Source organism: Vombatus ursinus, unplaced genomic scaffold (genome assembly GCF_900497805.2).
Source record: "Vombatus ursinus unplaced genomic scaffold, bare-nosed wombat genome assembly UNPS02006779.1, whole genome shotgun sequence".
Taxonomy (NCBI): domain Eukaryota; kingdom Metazoa; phylum Chordata; class Mammalia; order Diprotodontia; family Vombatidae; genus Vombatus; species Vombatus ursinus.
This window is the reverse complement of record NW_020946557.1, coordinates 17513754-17519616: the sequence shown is the minus strand read 5'-3', so window position 1 is coordinate 17519616 and position 5863 is coordinate 17513754.

The following is a 5863-nucleotide window of genomic DNA, read 5'->3' as shown; positions in this document are numbered from 1 at the left end:
AGCTGGAGGAGGCCGCCGCAGAGTCGGCCTCGGCCCCGCCCCTGCGAGGCCCCGCCCCCTCCCGGGCTCCGCCTCCTTGGGCGGTGCGTGGCATCGCCTCCCGCTGAGCGCGAGGAGCTCGGGCTCTGGTGCCCGCTTCCGCGTGAGGACTGCGTCTGGTAGGGGGCGGGGTAGGCACGCGAACAGGGCTGCCCCCTGCTGGGGCCGCCGAACCTCCCCAGCGGGTCACCCGCTGTTTTGCGAAGAATGTCGAGGGCCCCAGAAATGAGGTCACCAAGGAGAGTGGAGTCTGAAGGAAACAGTGCTGTCATCCTCCTCATCCTGGCTGTAATGCACCAGATGGGGGATGTGTCTCTGCCCTGTTCCTTAATTTGTTTTTTAAGTCATAGGCATTTGGCACAACAAACTTGCCAATTGTGTTACCATATAGTATAGCAATTTCAAATTAAAAAAAAATTGGGGGCGGGAGGGGTGGGGAGAGAAGGTTTGTGAGATTTTTAAGCTGCCTGTCGCTTTATGCAACTGGAATCAGGAGGTTTTAAATTCAAGAACCCAATTTCTGAAATTGTTTTCAGTACAGATGCTTTCCAAGGTTTTTACCCTTATTAATAAAAAATAATTAAGATTAGTAAATAAAAATTTAATAATAATTCTTTATTAAACATAATTTTATTAATAATTAATTTTGAAAATTCTAATCCTTTGAGAAGGTGGGATTGCACAGGTGTGGGATTTTGCATGTGTCATATCTTCGATTTATCAGCTTTGCTGAATTTCTTTTCTGTAAAGGTCAGTTTACCGTGATACATGAGAGCTAGTGTGACAAAAACACTAATTCGACTTACCCTCTTCAAGGCACGAAATCAAACTCAATTAGGCAAAACATGCAAACAATACCCTCTAAGAACTAACCACCAACCTGAGCCTTATTCTGGTAAGCTTCTTTGACACTGGACATAGTACAAAGTTCCCTCTCTTCCCACCTTGAGGCCTGTCTCCCTCTAAGGTGCAGAGTGGTTGAGGTGGTCTTCTGCAAGTCAATCAGCTCTGCCCTTGTGCAACAGGCTTCCCCCATTACTCTAATTTTAAGCACATTGGGAAGGTAGACTCAGTTATAGTCCAGAAGCTAGCTAATATCTGGGGCCTTCCCATGGCTTTCTTATGGCTGTAGATAGGGGTGGCACTGTTATTTACCACATAATTTGATGGGTAATTGATTATGTAAACTACTGGTTAAGTTGTTTGTATTTCTACTGATGTTCTGTTCTGTCAGAGGGTACACATAGCTTTATCAGTTTAAGATACATACGTTGTTTACAGCATCATACCATACAAGTACTTACCCTACTGAAAAAAATAAATTACAGAAAAACAATTTATTCAGAACAACTCAATCACAAAATTGCAGCAAGAGTTAAAAGGAAAGTGATATGTACTTTGCCAATGTCCCAGGCTATTGGCCCAACAGATGGGACAAGTCATTATCCATCTTTGTTGTTTTCTGATTGTTACCAGAAAAGATGTGCTTTAGCTTGGATAGTGTGGTACCAACATCGCTCATCATAGCTGAATTTTGTTGCCTTTTCATTTATGTTGTTATGGGAAGTAAACATAATATGACATTATCTTGGTTCTTCCTAGTTCCTTCTTCCTTAATTAGTCAGATATAAGTCCTCCTTCATTTCCTGGAATTCTTCATTGTCCCACCCTTATTGGCTATAATTGAAAGGTCAGATGGGATGGGTGTTGATACATAGGCCAGGTAGGTGGGAAGCTGCCTGACACAGGGCCAGAGATTGAGTATGTCAAGGGGAATTCCTGTGAGCTGCCTGGAAGCTAGAAGCAGGTTATAAGCAGGTTTACTCAGCACATACTCATGACCAGAAATTGCTTGAGCAGTGAAAGGGATAACACTTTGTGGGTTGTTTTGGCCATATAGGGAGACATATGGGGCTAGAATGGTCCCTGCTATTATAAACATCAATCCAGTTGAAAGGCTGACCCTCTTTCATATTACCAAAATCCTTCTATGGTCAGATGAATTTGAGCCAGAACATAAAGCAGGCTAAGGAAGCAAGGTCAGTATTCTCCCCCTACCTAGCCTGATTTCCAATTGTTATTGTGTATATCTGCCCATAGCAAAACCAGAATATTATGATGCTGTATTTTGGCCAGCAAAAACCTCAGGATCCTTATATGTACAACCATGCTTTTTCTTAAAAAAAAATTTCTGAACTTGACAAACACCAAATAAATTGGGTATTTCCATATGCATACAGAAATAGAAAATTGTACACTAAACTGTAAATCTCTATTGTGTACAGTTTGCTTTTCTTTTAAAATACATAACGAATTCAACATGTAACTTACTGTCTTGCATGTGTGTGATTCTTTCTGGCTTTCTGTTGTCCTCTGTATATTTTTTAATGCCTCATTGAGGCTCTTTTCTTTTTTTTTCTTTTTCCTTTTGGCTACCCTATCCCTGGTCCTCCTCTCCCTCCCACCAACTCTCCAAAGTTCACTAAAAAAAAAAAAGAGTGAGAGAAAAAAAAGAGAAGGAAGCTGGGTTTTTTTTTTTTGAGGGGGGTTGGGTTTTTTTGTGAGGAGTTACTCTAGGGTTACTTTCCTTGACTTGGCACAAGACAAGAGAACAATGGAACAATCAACAAACTCATTCTTCCAGCCAGAACTCAAATATAGATTTCCTTTTTTCAGATATATTTGTAACTTGTTTAGTAGCTTGACTGGAAATCAGCACCCCACTTTATACTCCTATCTGAGAATACCTCCTGGACAGTCAGAGTTGTTAAGTGGTGGTGCCCACATGCAAATCCTGTTGCTAGAGGAGGCTAAGGCTAGTGAACTCTGGAATTCTGAGCTGCAGTAGATCGAATGCAGAGTGTGACTACAGTATGGTGAGCCCTGGGGAGCAGAGAGCTAACAGACTGCCTGCGGAGGGATGAACCAGCCCAGGGTGGGAAAAATGGAGCAGGTCAAAGTTTTAGTACTGATCACTATTGGGATTTGACCTGTGAGTATAGGTCAGACTGTGTCACCTCTGCCCTCATTCAACTCTAATGGTTCTTTATTACTTCTAGGATCAATATAAACTCCTTTGTTTGGCATTTAAAGCCCCTCTCAACCTGTCCGCTTCTTGCCTTTCCAGTCTGTTTATGTATTGTACCCCCTCTCCCCACTCCCTTCAAATATTCAACATTGCAGCTAAACTGACATACTTGCTGTTTGTCACACATGACAGATCCTGCATTTCCTACCTCTCTGCCTTTGCTCAGGCTATCACCTCTGCTTCTTGGAATCCCTGTCTTCTTTCAAGACTCAGCTCAAACACTTCAAGAGAAAGAAGCATAAACACACTTCTTCCTAAAGAAAGAAGAAAATGAAGCAGAAAAGACCAAATGTAATCTAACGAGGAACTGTGTCATATGTGTAACAGGAGGCGCTTCCATGTGCATTGGGCACTGTATGAATCGTATTTTGCATTTCTTTTTCATTTACATGTTGCTGATCCCCTGGATCTAGCTCTCCATTTAGCGGTTTGCAAGTGGGTGAACATGTTTTACAGGGAGAGCCCAGTTCCACTCATCAGCCCCTCACTCATCACTGTTCTACTTATCCCCCTATACCAACGTCTCTCAATATTACATGTTGAATTATAAAGACTTTTGTTGGAAATTTTGTATATTGATTGAAGTTGGTTGACAATATGTAAGAGAAAAAAATGTTCTTCTTACATCATCTCCTCTTATCTCTAGAGTAGCCTGGGCAATGCCTTTTGTTTGCTTTATCAGGAGGATTCTAGGTAGTCCCCATTTTTCACCATAATTTGATTCAATAGAATGAAAACTCTGTAAGGCCAAGTAATGTCTCACTTTGCTCTTTGTATCTCCCTGTGCTTAATGCAGTACCTGGAATATAGTGGGTGATTAATAGATGCTTATTGATTGATTGATTTTGGAAATGACATCATAAAGTAGCTCATTGTAAAGTAGAACCCATTTTCCCATAGAAACATTGCATTCCAGAGTAAGAACTTAAGTAAAATTTCAAGTAAATCATAGCTGTGAACAATTTGTTGTTATAGCACTAATATTCTTTCTTTTTTTATACTGTTAACTATACTATAAAAACAAACAACTTTGCAAGTCAAGAGCTATGATCAATACAATGACCATCCATGATTCCAGAAGACCAATGGTGAAATATGCTATACACCTTCTAAGAGAGGTGACAGTCTAAGAAGGATTCATATTTTTGTAAGTAGCCAATGACAGAATTAGGGCAACCAGATGGCATAGTAGATAGAGTAGAAGCCCTGGAGTCAGGAGGACCTGAGTTCAAATGTGACCTCACATACTTACCCTATGTGACCCTGAGCAAGTCACTTAACCCTGTTTGCCTCAGTTTCCTTATCTATAAAATGATCTAGAAAAGGAAATGGCAAACCACTCTAGTATCTTCAGCAAGAAAACCCCAAATAGAATGACAAAGAATTAAAAATGATTGAATTTGTTTTGCTTAACTCTGGATATTTTTTAATTACAAGGAATTTGTTTTTCTTTTCTCTGGAGTTTTTCCAATGGGGTTAGGAAGATGGAAGGGAGAGAAAATACATTTCTGTTCATTAAAAATTTTAAAAAGGTAGAATGGTGAGAGGAGTGCTATGGATGTGGAACTTTGCATGTACTACCAGATGAGGTCACTGTATTGTTAGTTTTAACCTTTGTTTTGCTTTGTTCTTTCTGCAGACTACATTGTTGACTTATCTCCAATGGACTTTCTCTACCATGCCATAGAAACTTCTTCACCATGGAAGCTCATCCCGTTCCTGGACTACTCACATTGAAAGTGCTCTCTGCCTCTGAGACCTCACCTTTTGATTGGTTGGTTTTCCCCAGAACCTCTAATTTAAGGAGGAAGTCCAGACCAAAGACACTTTTATCCCTAAGCTGCACTACTTCTTCCTGCAGCAGCACCCCACTTACCTCCTCCAGCTCCAAAGGGAGCTGTGTATTGTCTCTTTCCATTAGAATCTAAGCTCCTAAAGAGAAGAGACTGTCTTCTTTTTTTTTTCCAGCTTCTATTTATATTCCCAGAACTTAGCACAGAGTCTTGCACGTAGTAAACACAATAAATAATTGTTGACTGACTGAATGAGGACTTCTCAAGGAGTGGAGGTAATCTGTAAATATTTGTTATATCAGAACGAATTATCAATAAAATCTTCTAAAAGAGCAAGAATGCAAATATTACAAATCTTTATATTCATTCCAAATAGTAAAATTGTACTCTAAGAATACTGTCATTGAATTTTAGAGCAGGAAGGGGAATTTAGAGATTGTCTCATTCAACTCAATCATTTTGTAAATGAACAGGGACCCAGAGTGATTCACCTAAGGTGACATATTTTAGTGGTACGTATTGGACTAAAATCTTGGTCTCCTAATTCCCACTGGGGTAAAGTCCTTTTCCCGCTACAACACACCACTTCCTTTCTAAAAGTAATGCTGATAAAAGAACACATTGATGATACAAGTGCCCCCACATATCTAGTACATAAAACTACATTTCTATGACAAATCAAGAAGGAAATATTGACAGCAGTAAGATTAAGAAACATGTAACACTTGGGCCCATCCTCATATATGAATCTCCTGAAAGCCATCTCAAATTCTAGGCACACTGTTCATCAGCATCCATTCAGAAACTATACCTCATGAGTTCCCACCAATGTGTTTCCTTTCCTAAACCAACCAGAGGACACATTGGTTTAAGACAAAAGCCATTTAATTAAATAGAGTAGCAAAATAAGGGACAAGAAAAGTCTCTATACATACAGGGGGTA